Source organism: Lolium rigidum, chromosome 6 (assembly GCF_022539505.1).
Source record: "Lolium rigidum isolate FL_2022 chromosome 6, APGP_CSIRO_Lrig_0.1, whole genome shotgun sequence".
NCBI classification, from domain to species: domain Eukaryota; kingdom Viridiplantae; phylum Streptophyta; class Magnoliopsida; order Poales; family Poaceae; genus Lolium; species Lolium rigidum.
Window position 1 is genome coordinate 146,164,834 of NC_061513.1, and position 15,343 is coordinate 146,180,176.

The 15,343-nt window shown below is 41.6% G+C and overlaps 2 pseudogenes; one reads left to right on the top strand and one right to left on the bottom strand.

The window, feature by feature from the left end:
- The first annotated feature begins 3,973 nt into the window (after positions 1 to 3,973).
- On the top strand, positions 3,974 to 7,451 carry LOC124660209 (annotated as a pseudogene).
- Positions 7,452 to 8,378: 927 nt separating this feature from the next.
- LOC124660210 lies at positions 8,379 to 14,714 on the bottom strand (annotated as a pseudogene).
- Between the last annotated feature and the right edge of the window lie 629 nt (positions 14,715 to 15,343).

Genomic DNA, 15,343 nt, shown 5'->3' on the forward strand with positions numbered 1-15,343 from the left:
ATAATAAGAAAGAAAACAAGACAGAAAATAAAATAAAGCAAGACAATAAACAAAGTAAAGAGATTGGGTGTGAGAGACTCCCCTTGCAGCGTGTCATGATCTCCCCGGCAACGGCGCCAGAAAAAGTAGCTGCTGGCGTGTGGGAGTTAGAAATCCCTGGGGTGTAACTGCGCCAGAAAAGCAGCTTCCTTGTGACGGTAAAGCACACGTCCGTTGGGAACCCAAGAGGAATGTATGATGAGCAAAGCAGCAAGTTTTCCCTCAGTAAGAAACCAAGGTTTATCGAACCAGTAGGAGATGAAGGCCACGTGAAGGTTGTTAGTGAAGGAGTGTAGTGCGGCGCAACACCAGTGATTCCGGCGCCAACGTGGAACCTGCACAACACAATCAAACTACTTTGACCCAACTTAACAGTGAGGTTGTCAATCTCACCGGCTTGCTGAAAACAAAGGATTAAACGTATGGTGTGGAGAATTATGTTTGCTTGCAGAAAACAACAAAGAACAGTGATTGCAGTAGATTGTATTTCAGATGTAAAAGAAAAAGGACAGGGGTCCACAGTTCACTAGTGACGTCTCTCCAATAAGATAAATAGCATGTTGGGTGAACAAATTACAGTTGAGCAATTGACAAATAGAGATGCATATACATATCATGATGACTACTACGAGATTTACTTAGGGCATTACGACAAAGAACATAGACCGCCATCCAGCATGCATCTATGCCTAAAAAGTCCACCTTCGGGTTAGCATCCGCACCCCTTCCGAGTATTAAGTTGCAAACAACGGACAATTGCATTAAGTACGTGCGTAATGTAAACAATACAAATATCCTTAGACAAAGCATTGATGTTTTATCCCTAGTGGCAACAAGACATCCACAACCTTAGGGGTTCCTGTCACTCCCAGATTCAATGGAGACATGAACCCACTATCTAGCATAAATACTCCCTCTTGGAGTCACAAGTATCAACTTGGCCAGAGCCTCTACTAGCAACGGAGAGCATGCAAGAACATAAATAACACATATATGATAGATCAATAATCAACTTGACATAGTATTCAATATTCATCGGATCCCAACAAACACAGCATGTAGCATTACAAATAGATTATCATGATCATGATAGGCAGCTCACAAGATCTAAACATGATAGCACAAGAGGAGAAGACAACCATCTAGCTACTGCTATGGACCCGTAGTCCAAGGATGAACTACTCACGCATCAGTCCGGAGGCGGGCATGATGATGTAGAGCCCTCCGGTGATGATTCCCCTCTCCGGCAGGGTGCCGAAGGAGATCTTCTGAACCCCCTGAGATGGGGTTGACGGCGGCGGCGTCTCAGTAACTTTTTCCATATCGTGGCTCTCAGTACTAGGGTTTTCGCGACCGAGGGAATAAATAGGCGAAGGGGCAGCGTCGGGGGGCGCCCGAGGGGCCCACCCCATAGGCCGGCGTGGCCAGGGGCCCCATCGCGCCGCCATGTGGGGTGGCCGCCTCGCGGCCCCTCTTCGTCTCCTCTTCGGTGTTCTGGAAGGCTCCGTGGAAAATAAGACCGTGGGCTTTTGTTTCGTCCAATTCCGAGAATATTTGTAAACTAACTTTTCTGAAATCAAAAACAGCAGAAAACAGGAACTGGCACTGCGGCATCTTATTAATAGGTTAGTCCCGGAAAATGCATAAAAACATTATAAAGTATGACTAAAACATGTTGGTATTGTCATAAAACTAGTATGGAACATAAGAAATTATAAATACGTTGGAGACGTATCAATATACATCAATATTGCAGCTAGAAATAGGTTACATCACATTCGCTATCAACACACTGCCATTTACTACAGTGATGTAGAGGATGTATAACATCTTGATATAGCATTTTCTATTGACATTCAAACACAAACACATTGGAAATATTCTACTAACCAACAGAAAATGCATGAAACCTAACATCACAACGACGCAAATAAATGACATCGAAAGTAGGACAAATAAACTCACAAATCGCAATAGCACGTACCCTTGGTTAAATCGACGTATTCCATTTATGTGGAAGACCGCAAGAACCCACACACACACACATACCAGGGGCGGCGCGTCATGAAGGCCATTCTTGGTTGTGGTATAGTCTTCCCAACTCAATTTCTCTTTCAAACAGTAGATTGAGGCAATAAAAAATCAAAATATATGTACATATTACATTATTTGCCCATCCTATCTAATGAGATGATGAAATTGGCCCGACACGCTCCGCCACTGCACACAACAATAGTAAAAATATGTCACAGACCAAATCAATGAGTATCATTAACCAAACATGAACGATCGCATCAATGCATGATATCTATCTAAATCCAAGTGTTACACCAACAAGATAGATATCATCTACGCCATTGTAGCAAATTAAAATGAGTCGACCAAGTGATTCACCAGCTATAGCGGTTGCATAATCAATATTTCATAGTAATAGTGATTCGACAATATATATCTGCTGCATTGACATATTATCTCTTTAAATCGATCTGGCTGACCCACTCAAAGGACCACATCACATGTCACAATATCACAAATGGCCAATGACAAATACGACATTTTTCACTAGCCAATAATATTTGTATTTTGTATGTTTGGATGTTTCTTACATTCCCCAGTGGTTGTCGGTCAAACCTAATGCCCCATCTACCAGAAAGACGACATATGTCATAGTAGAAACACACTGAGATCAGAAAAATCGAGGTTTTTTATCAACCACAAATCCTCTATGTCACTGTGGCAAATGGCAATGGGTCGACCAAGTGATTTACGACCTATATATAGGGTTTACTTGACAACTATATCATAACAATGATCCAACGATATCTATCTGTTACATTGACACATTGTAGCGGTCAAATCGACATCTAACCGGCTAAAGGACCACAATAGCACATATGGCCAATGGCAACACAATATTTTTTCATTTGCTAGTATTTTTTTTAGAGTAGTATGGCTCTTCGCATGGTATTTACATAGTTGGGTGTTTCGTGCATTTTCGAGTGGTTTTTCCTCAAACCTAGTGACTCGTCTACCAGAAAGATGTCATGTGTCATAGTAGCAACACATGGAGATCATACAATTCAAGATGTTTCATCAACTGCAAATGACGTTAGTGTACCAAATGGCAATGGACTGACCAAGGATTTGCCAATTACAAGGATTATATGATAGTGATCCGACGATATCTATATGTTACATTGCCACATTGTAGTGACAAAGTTGATATGTCTAACTGATCTAGAGGGCTGGATCGAATCCCACGGTAGCACATACGACCAATGACAAACACAACATCTTTCGCTAGCAACCTAACTTGTGTGAGTCTTTACTTCTTTTATAGTAGTGTGACTCATTACTTGACAATTATATGTTTAGATGTTTCGTACATACCCGAGTGATGTTTGGTCAAGCCTAGTGACCAATCTCCTGGAAAGACTACATACATCATACTAGCACCAACCGAAGATCAGACAAATCGAGGTGTTTCATCAACCACGAACTCTAGTGCTGCCATGCATCATGAACTTATGTCACATTAGGGCATGTCAACCGGTCAAATTCAAGCATAGCTCTTCCAATAGGAGCCAACAACAATTTTTTATACTCTAACCTCTTCAAGATTCGTGCAATTTAGTAGCTCGAAATAATAGAGGCCCTGATCAAAGTGACATAGTATTAAGAAATTTGCAAGAGAAACGTTTTAGGAAAGTATTCAATTAATCCCAAATGTGATTTGGCCAATTAAATTTGTACTTGAACGAGGAGCCAGCGAAGCAAAGCCCCTGGACGTTTGACTTCCCTTCTACCGGCCACATGCAGTCCTCAACCATCACCGTCATTAATTTCCTCCTTCCCCATTCTTATTTTCCTTAATAACTACCTCCTCCCTTTTAATGGATTCCATATTTTTTCCTCACCCCACCTCACCTTTAACTCCAAACACTGCAACCTCTTCTTCTCCTCCTTCCCCATTCTCCTTTGCTTCCCCTTTACTCTCCCTCCCCCCCTCCCTCTTCATGTGTGCATGTGTGTGCTGTGTTCGTCTTTCCGGCTTCCTCTCTCTCGCCAGGAAGCAAAGGTCACTCGCCCTTTCTCTCGACTCAGCATTTCTGTGCCACTCCACACAGGCGTGAGCAGCGCCCAGCAAGAACCCGGCTTTTCCAGTTCTAACTTCCAAGGGGGACGGAGCTGGAGTTCTTGATGGAATCCGTGTCCAATGGGACTGGATTGGAAGTCCTGTGAAGGTACCCTCTTTTCCCCCATTCACCTTCGTCCATTCCATTCGCATCTGTCTCCAAAGATTTGACTTGTTCATCTGAAATTCTGAATCGTGCTGGGTCTTGCGGTTTATGGTATGTTGTGATGTCGGCAGAATTGAAATCCCTTGTAGTACATTGTCCAGATTGTCTCAGACACCCTGCGCTTTGTTTGATCTATTTTTTTGAATTTTCTTTTATGCGTGGTTGGTGGATTAACAGTCCAGGTTTCAGAGTTCATCAAGAATTCAAGAGTACTTGGTAGTCTCCCATCTTGCGATGACCATCCATGTTGCTGTTTGATTGGTTTGCATGTTCTACACCTTCTGTCCAGTAATATGCAAGCGATAATTATCACCCCCGGATGGAAGAATTGCGCCATCATGTGCCGCACCTTTTTATTGCAGAGACAGACAGATTGACCCTTTACTTTTGTAGTTTTGTGCATGTGCTACTACTTTGGATTCCAGGCTTGGCTAATGTACCTTTTATTATATACAGATAATTCGTCAGGATAAGTTTGTAAATTCTTCTGGCAAACCGTCACAGCATTCTGAGTTACTCAGACCATCTCATCGAACTGTTCATCAGACCGGCTGAAGAGAGCATGTCGTCACCTGACATCAGCGCAGCTTTGTCACGGACAACACCCGTGTTCAATTTGAGAGTATGGGTCTTGATTGCCATCGGCATTGGAATCCTGATGGCAATTCTGTTCATCTTAGTACTGTGGCTTTCCATCCGAAGGAAAAATAAGACAGAGAAAGGATTTGATGGTATGTCGCAAGCAGAGATACCTGTTGTGTCCAAGGAAATCAACATTGACAAAGGAGCTGACACACAAAGTATGAATGACGGTGAAGTGGCCTTCATGCCAGTGCATGATAAGTATACAAAAATGAAGAACGTGGCGCTTTTGGCAGAGACTAGATCTGTCGATGTCGGCAGCGTTCAGCCAATGCAGCTCATTGTACAATATAGAGAAGGCTGGAAGCTCATACTCTGAAGATTACAACAGTTCGGGTCCCAAGAAGGCAGGCAGTTCCCCATATGGATATGCGTCAGGTTCACCTCTAGTTGGCCTGCCAGAGATGTCGCATTTGGGCTGGGGGCACTGGTTCACCTTGAGGGACCTGGAGTTTGCAACAGGTCGGTTTGCGAAGAGCAATATCCTTGGAGAGGGTGGCTATGGAGTTGTCTACAAAGGCCGACTCATGAATGGGACCGAGGTAGCTGTGAAGAAGATCCTTAACAATGTGTAAGTGCATGCTTATCTTATTGGATTTACTTTGATTTTTTTTTTTACTTCATGTGATGTTAACTTAGTCCTAAGATTTGTTAATTGGGTTTTCAGAGGGCAGGCAGAGAAGGAATTTAGAGTAGAAGTTGAAGCCATTGGTCATGTTCGGCATAAGAATCTGGTGCGGCTTCTGGGGTACTGTGTTGAAGGGATACACAGGTAACACATTTCTTTCTTTTATTTTGCTTTTCATTTTCATGTACCGCAGAAGCTACTAGAACTTGCTTGTATGCATAATGCATCCATGTGTACGTTCATCATCATATCTCTACTGGACTTTCTGTTCTGAAGAATCACAATCATAAATGGATAATCAACACCACGAGAAAGAAATTGTGTGTGTTCCTTCCTTTTGCATAATGCTAGTCCGTGTTCTCCCTATCACCTGGTTTCATGGTTATTGTTACCACATATTAGACTCCAAACTACAATGAGCATAATTCTTCTCACCTGCAGGATGCTTGTCTATGAGTATGTAAACAATGGTAACCTAGAACAATGGCTTCATGGGGCCATGAGTCAACATGGTATCCTTAGTTGGGAAAGCCGTATGAAGATTCTCCTTGGGACAGCAAAAGCGTAAGTTCGGATTGTGGGCATCTTCCATTACTATCTCCTGATACCATGCTAAACAAACAGCAGCTCATAGTTTCACATGGGACGTTTGACTATTACATGCTAATGCATGGCATTTCATGATTTTCAGGCTTGCATACCTTCATGAAGCTATAGACCCCAAAGTTGTACACCGAGATATTAAGTCGAGTAACATCTTAATTGACACTGAATTCAATAGCAAAGTTTCTGATTTTGGGTTAGCGAAACTTCTAGATTCCGACGCAAGCCATATTAATACAAGAGTGATGGGAACATATGGGTATAGCTCTCTTTTTGCCCCCTCCTGTTTGTCCCCCTTTCTAATTTTCCTGTTCATTTGGGAACACATCTCCTAACTTTCTTCTTAACCTTATGACAGATATGTTGCACCTGAATATGCGAATAGTGGGATGCTGAATGAAAAGAGTGATATTTACAGTTTTGGAGTTGTGTTGTTGGAATGCATTACAGCTAGGGATCCAGTTGATTACAGTAAGCCTGCAGATGAGGTAGAGTATTGAGCTTTTCCTATTTCAAGCAATCTGATCTAATCACCCCTTTCTGTTAGTCCTTACACCTTTTTTCTCTGTTGCTCCAGTCAAATCTTGTAGAGTGGCTTAAGATGATGGTTAGCACTAAGAGGGCGGAGGAAGTCGTGGACCCAAGCCTTGAGATTAAACCACCTAAACGTGCTCTTAAGCGGGCAATTCTGGTTGGCCTGAAGTGTGTTGATCCTGATGCGGACAAGAGGCCGAAGATGAGCCATGTCGTCCAAATGCTTGAAGCCGTTCAGAAAGCATACCAAGAAGTACTTTTCTTATCTGTATTCTAATGTGCCTTCTACCATCTAAATTAGCATCCTTCTTGGAGCTTTTACTTTTATTACTTTTACTGTATAGCTAACCATGTGCTTCTTTTGTTATGAAAGGATCTGAAGAAGCACAGCCAGATGGGAAGCGTCGATTTAGAAGTCGCAGCAGTCGTTAGAGGAGCTGTCAAACGGTGCTGATGCCTGAATCTCTAGTTGTGAACAAGCGCAAAGCAAATAGGATACCTTAAGTTATTTGACAGTAAAAGCTGATTGCATCTATCTTGAATACTTCAATAGAGTGAGTGAAACAGGTTTACAATTTGGTTGCAAATATGGAGCCGCTAAATCCAGTTAGGAGCAAGCTGCTCTTTTCCGCATTTTTTGTTTTTTTGCTTTTCCAGGATTGCTTCTATGCTCCCCTAAAAGAGTTGCCCTACTCTTTCTTTTCTGTGGATGAGTCCTTCAACTCATTTACTTTAGTATCGTTTAGTCTGCTTTTAGGGGAGCATAGAAGCACTCTGTTCGTCTTCATTTATCATTTGAGCTACCAGTTGGAACTGATTTGAAATGCATGACTAGATACCAGTTTCCGTTGCCAATGTACAGAAGCCTTATGGATCTTCAGTTCTATCTTTTAAGTGTAACTTTGTTAGTGTACCTTGTCAGAAGCTCTATTATACTTGAGTTCAGAGGTTTTACAAAACTGCGCATGCAGGGTGATCTTCAGATTCGCAACAGAAAAAATGCAGGGCGATCTTCCACTTAAGAACCTAGTAACACTTGCTGCACACTACTCCTTGTGGGAAATTAGTTGACAATGACTAATCATTGGCATCTTTTACACTTGAAACTTGCCACCTTGATTGCTGAAATTGAAAGGCATCTGTTTGGTCATTGAATTCGGTGATTATAATTTTTTGTTTGCTGCACATGATTACAGGGTGCCAATGATCAGGACCTGCTTGTTTTGCAAGTCTGTCCAGCTTCTTCCTCCTTTTTCTAAAGGACCATTAATCATTTGCCTTTGTTGCTGCATTATTCAATTTGCACCCCTCTGGTTTCACGAATTTAGGCACTAGCCACTGAGATTCCTATTTCTAGGTGCACAAACCTTACTCTATTGTACAAACATAAACTCGTGAATCCTGATTCCTTCAAGAGCTGCTTTAGCCGGCAGCTGGGTTCAAAGCCTGTCGCTCACCAACCTTGCCTTGTCAGCCAGCCAGGGCGACAATACTCGCTCCAATTGGAGGTAGGATAACCAACTTAATTCCTGGGCAACCGACCAAAGCTAGTTCCAGACTGGAGGTTCCGTACTTCCAGTCCAGTAGTCGCATCAGCAATAATCAATAGCAAAGGCAGCCACACAAAGAAAAAGGAACCAACCTGTGATCGTATTAATCATATCTACTTTTTTTGTTTGCCGCAAGTTCCACAGTGACCATCCTTTAAGAAAAAATTGTGTAATACATTATACATTACATATATTTCTCTACCCAGCGACCTAATTAGAACGCCGAAATCTCGGAAGAATCAGCTTACTACCGGCAGGAACAGGGCAAAGAAATCCCCGGCTCCCACATACGACCTAATTAAAGTTACTACTATTTCAGAGTTTGAAGCAGTTTTCCCCCAGGCAGTTTATGTACCCTCAGGAGATCAGAATGTAGCCTTCATCAGAAGAGGCCGCAGATGCATCTGACGACAATCCGTGCCGGCTGAAACCTTCCCTGACCTTGCCGTGCTGTTCTGCTTCATGCTGAAACATCGTAACCAGCTGCTGGAGCTCCAGCTTCCTCACCTTTACCTTCTCATTGGTTACTGGATTTGTCAGCCCAAGATACATCAGTCCAACTCCAACAAGGACGATTCCAATAAGGAAAAGAAGTCCTGCAAACAGCCCAAAAGCATAAGGCGTGTTCTCTGCTCCCGGTATACCATCGACGTTAATTCCAAAGAGGCCAGTGATTATGGATAGAACTATGCCGCCGCCTCCAAAAATAGCCAAATTGTGGAGTATACTGAAGGCTTCTGTCCTATAAAAGGGAATTTTTGGCATTGTATTAATTTCAATCATCCTGAACAACACATGAATACATAAGCTGTACTTTGCTGAAGTATGGAAAAACTTGTGTACCTGCAACCATGCACGAACAGTGCTCTGCATAACATCCTGAATAGTGAACAAGCGACCACGGACAGCTTCCTGCTCCTCGAGCATCTCCCTTGCAGATTTCCTCTCTCGCTCTAAAATCACTCTTGTGGCATTTCCCCGTAAATGGCGGAGAAGCTCCAATATAATTTCTTCCCTTGCATGCAGTGACCATTTGACCCTGATCACCTGTAGCAGCGCCGTTAACATTCTTATACGTTCCAGATCATGAAACATCAACAAATGGAGAATAGCATGCATGACGCTGTGTGTTAAAAGACTCATCATGTTAAATATGCTAACCACGTGTTATTTTTCTCACAATATCCATTCAGAAGTCTCCAGATATAATCATCATGTTCCTAATTTAGATCTATCTGTTGCGTTGTTTTCAACAAAACAGTAAGGGCACAACAGCCACTCCAATACATTGGTGAGCAAATATTCAACAAGTATTTTGGCAATAGAGAAATATAGAGAAGGCAAACTGGGTTAAGATTTCTACCTGTGTAGCTAACCTTCTGATTTCTTGATTCAATATGATGCTGACTAGGTTCAGATCTTCACTATTTCTCCTGTCAATTGGATTTTTGAACATAGTAATCATTAGATAGCGGTTCACTGACATGTTATTAAATCACCAATATTAGGGCACTGACTCATATGTTCAAACAAATTTTCTAGCAGTTGAAACATGTTTGTTTGGATTTATTACCTGTTCACGAACTTCAATTCAATTTCATCTGCTTCCCCAAAGACATATTTACGGAATAATCTGAGGAACATCATAAACACAACAGACCTATGAGTATCTTAAATGTGAGTAGACACTACTATCTATTAGTATATATATTAAAAAGAGAAGTTACTACAAATTCTCACACAAAAGTATAACATCTGGGTCCAGCCATTTATCTAGTAGATCAATCTAATACAACCGTTAGATCTTCGTAACTACACATGTGATCCATACATTTAAAACATGGTAGTACACATGAAGTTACTTCTCCATGGGTCCTGGGTTCTCCTCTTTGTCCAGGACATGAGAACAAAGGAGAGAGCAAGCGATGCATGTGCCTGGCAGATTGAGTACTGATGTTCGTGGAGGAATTTGATTGGGTGTAGAGTACAAAGTAAGGAAGAAGACAAACCAGAGACATTGCTTGATTTGTTTTTGGAATAAGGTGCATGAAAAACTTTATATAGCAAGATGCATGATACTTGATAGGGTGTCGTTCATTGTTCTTTTTTGAACAATGGGAGTCATTCAAACTTTACGTGTTACTAAACCTACAAAAGAGAAAAAATACACAAACATTTGGGCTGGACTAGAAGATGAATGGTCAGGAGGACGTCTACTCATAAAACTTGTGAATATTTTTAAGGAAACACATGGAACTTCTCAGTATAACATGTCAACTTGTAGATTCTGCTGCAAAAGATGACCATATGCATTTGCACAAAAAATACATGGCAATAACCTGAATCGTAAGTTGCATGCTATTCAGAGGTGCAGAATTTGTCTATTTTGTGCAAAATATATGCAGATATATTTTCACACAAAATTAAGTTTATATAGTATCATGATGAACATCCATAAAATGTTATTTCAAAAAAAAATTGAAATGGGCAAAGATAAGAGAATATAAGTTCCATATGCAGGCATTTGATTTTGAAAAATTACCCCTATTAATATGGTGTTTACGAGAAATCAATGATAATAAAAAGTAAGAGAATAGGACAGAAAAAAGCAAAACGTCTAGCAATTAATTTTGTAGAACATATTTTGTTAATCGACAGCAGCCGGTAGATCTTCAGAACTGCACGTTCAGAGATCATAAAGTTGTGCGATCGCATCAGTATCATGATAACTCTATTTAAACAGATCACAACAGATAGATCTTCATGACAGTAAACAAACCACATCTGGTATACTTTTTAACTGTATCTAGATGTAACACAACATCAAATAATCATGACTCTGTTTGAACAAATCACCACAGACAGATCTTCAAATTTTATATCTAAACAGACCGCAGTCGATAGATCATCATAAGTGTACCTAACACTAAAACTATCATCTATCCCGTTTAAATTTAAGTGTGTCGATATTTTAATTTACTGTATTTCGGTTAACACAAAAACACGATCAATCGCTAAATCTTTATAATTATACCGAACCTCATAGTCGAAAGAAATTACCTTTACTACATAAAACATATCACAACAGGTAGATCTAATATATGTATCGAGACTCATCGTAACAATATTTTTATAGCTGTTATTGATCTAGCATATACAAGTGCACCTTAATAATAGCACATATAAATTAAAGATCAGCTAACTATCACAGTTGACCAAAGTTATTAATAGCCCACAGCATCAGGCATTCATAATTTTATTTTTACCTCATGCAAAAGCATCAAAGCTAAAGCTTACTAATCGGTCAATCTCAAAAAAAGGTTGTTCGAGAAAAAACCCTCAAAAAAGGTGTACGTAATCTAATTTCAACACTTCATGATACAGATCTTAACTCGGGTCCTCATATAATATCACATCAAAGTGAATGGTCAAACAGATCTCAATACAAATTTGCAAACTACTAGCCATCAAAGTGTGTACAAACAATCACCTTCAGTGCACTGATTTAATTTCCCGGATAAACAACACATCTGATCACGGTCTAACATTGTCATAGGTAGCATAATGGTACATAATTATGTGAGTTTTCCTCTTAAAGATGATTAACATGTTTTCTGCGCAATTTGAGCAAGAAACAGTACTCACTATAAATCAAAAGCAGAATACAACAGAAAAAGATATATATGCTATAAATCTTACAAAAAAGCAAAACCTTTAGGCATTAATCAGGTGGACCTATTTTTATTTGTAATAATGCTATTACTGTCATAACTCAATCCATACATGTGCCTAACATCATCCATCCATTGATCTTATTAATACATAGGCAGACACTCAAAACCTGACCCGTTTTACGAAAAAATTGACCATGTGCCCTAGGAAAGACATTCACGTATACCCGGGGAAACATATACGGATGTTCCCCGCACTAATGTGGTGCTAGTTATATATAACAACTAGTACGGTTGCAGCTTTGCAGGTACGGAACAAGGAAGATCCATGACAAATTTTATTCCTAGATACACATAGGATTACACATAAAGATTGAAGAAAATATAGATATCGTTGATAAGGATTAATCCTACAACCTAATACAATGTAAAAAGATAAGGGATGGTAAAATATCAAAAGTACCTGTCATCCCATCATGAAAGACGACTGACCAAATGTGCAATTACTTCATGAACTGTTTTGGGTGTTTGACTTCCACCAGCAATAAGCAGCTCCTGGAAATATTTTCATAAGCATCTTAAGATTAAAAAAAAAAGCTAAGAAAAAAACTTTCAGTTGATACCTGCACTTCAGTCACTCCTAAAACATTTATGTTCGAGGAAGGTCCTTTGACATGCATGGCAGTTAAAAGGAAGTTCTGTGTCTGCCAAGACCGAAGTACAATGGGTATGTCTTCCTCTTCATGATTAGGATCTCCTACTGACTGACCAAGAAGCTCAAATAACAGTCCTCCTGCAACTCTAACTGGGACCTGCACATATATCATGAATTTATACAACAGATCCTGATGCACAGCGCATATCAACACAGGTTATGCTAGACACTGAAATATTGAACCCATCAACATCAGAGTAATTCTCTTCTTTATAAGATATGACCAACCCAATTAGGCCATAGCGTGATCCTTATATTATGTTATATTATCAAAAAGGAAGTAAAGGGAGAAAGGTGGCTATAATGATAATTGTTATGCAAACAGGGCCTGAAGCAATCAGATAGTTTTCACATGAAAAAACAGGTCATCAAAAGATAAGGTGCTCCCATGAGAGTCAGTGGCTGGTTATTGCGTGCTAGAAAGTGTGTATAACAAATCATAGCAAAAAAATGGAACTATAAGTTAGCAAGATAAGAGGAAAAAATGTAGTTACAAAATTGCAGGCAGAGAATCTACAGATTGCAGGGACAGCAGGGTATTGCATTGTAACTAATTAAGAAGCGCTACTGTGCCACACACAGATTGTAACTATCTGAAACAAAAGAGAATGAGAAAGATAACCTCGTAGAGAAGGTACTTCATCCGGTCGCTTATCAGTCTGTTTTCATCTCTGAGTGCAGTTCTGATAGCCGGATGCATCCAGTGAGCACTACTCAACCACGCGTCGACCGAAGGATGTCCTGCGGTGACATGGAACCACCAAGTAGGACCCCCCGGACGCTGCCAGTAAGGAGCCGCAACGTCGGCCACCGTGTAATCATCCTCGCTATCGCTTATCAGCACCTGCTCATTCTCCCAGCTGGCATCAGACTGAACCCTCTGGACCAGCTCGGCAATCCTAGACCACCCAATCGGCACCCATTTGTGCTCGAGAATCTCGCCAGCATGTGGAAGCCTATCTTTGACCACAAAAGGATCGACGCCAAACTCCGTCTGGCAGGGGATTTCCACTGCATTGCTCTCATGTAGTGCCGGGCTCACGGCATGATGCCCGTTCCTACCTGCGTGCTTCTTCGTATGCAAAGGGGCCCCTGTATCCTGCATTGGCAACGACCTGTGACGGATCAGCTTCCTGTGACCCTTGACGAGCTCAAAAGCGCAGATGAGCCCGTCGTTCCAGAGCTCATTCCCCGGAACGTGCTCCTTCCCCATGTTCGGCTTGGCACCGCCGTCTTGCATCTTGGACATGCTGTTCATCTGCGGTGGCGGCTGCTGCACCCCCGTGTCAGTCATATTCCTCCCAATTCTGCCTGCGGGTAGGTGGGGAAAATACACATTCATCAGGAGATATGTGGCATGTGTTGATACTGACTTTCTCAAAACAGGGAGTACAATACTGCGTAATACTAATGCTCAAACAGCTGTTCTCAGGACAGGCAGGGTTAGCAGGACGATGCAAATTTGTAATCCACACACGAGGATATTGTAATCCTCTCATGTATGCATAGACTGTACTCCACAAGAGATGGAATACGTTCAGAGCACGAAGGATTGCACACGTGTAAGACTAGGAAACCTATACATGCTTCTAAGCTAACAATTAGAGAGTTAGTTAGGCATTGATGCACAAAGATAAAACTGCAGATACACAGTAATAATAATACAGTAAAAATAACGATGATGCAATTGCAAGCACAAGCAGCGTGCATAGGAGATTTGGAGTATAAACAGAAGCACTTATAGCAAAAAATAGTCGGGTAGATTAGGTTAGGGGCTGCAGAATATGCAGGGACCAGATCGCGGCAGCGGCTACAGCGCGCAGCAGCAGGCCAGCAGCAGCGTCGCCACCGACACCACCAGAATCGAACCTTACCGCTCAAGTTCGGCGGCCGGACACCGACGAGAACCGCATGCCAAGCTTCTGCCGCCCCGCGCGAGTCGACTCAGGTAGTGCTGCTGATGAGAGCTTCGAACCGAGGAGCGGGGAAGAGGGGGCGAGGCCGGGAATCTCGGAAGAAGGGAGGGAGCGGTCGAGTGGAGAGGGAGGGTGCTTCCAGAAGCAAATACTCGATTCGCTTTACTTAACTTACCGCGGCCACTCCTTTTTGCCTGCCCAAACACTACCCAAGATCTTGCCACGTAGCACTATTAAATGCGTCAACCCCCGGCGCTGCGCACCGATATCCAGACGGCCCGCGAGGCCAGGCGAGTAGGCGACCGGTAGTTCGATCTCTCGCATTTTATTTTTTCAAAAATCTTAAAAACTTTTAAATTTGAATTTTGTGGAGTGGTATCATGGTATCATTTGAAGAGGACATGGATCACTACTCTTTTTTTTGCGGGGAAAAGAAGATTTTATTAAACCAAAGTAGAGTTACAATCGCTGGTTATGGCCTCATGGATATGATATCTGGAGGATAGTCCATGAGCCACACAGGCACACATCTGTTCTACCATTTACTCTACCAAGCTGTGCAAGGCCTTGAGCTACCCTATTCGTCTCCGGCCGATCTTTACGCAAAGAATTCCTCTTTCCTGAACTAGTTCTCTAATAAATGAAACTTTGAAATCATACACTGAATTATTTGCACTGCATGCTCTTATTAAATATAGCGCTACAGAGCAGTCTGATTCGAGGACAATTGCTTCACGAGTCCAA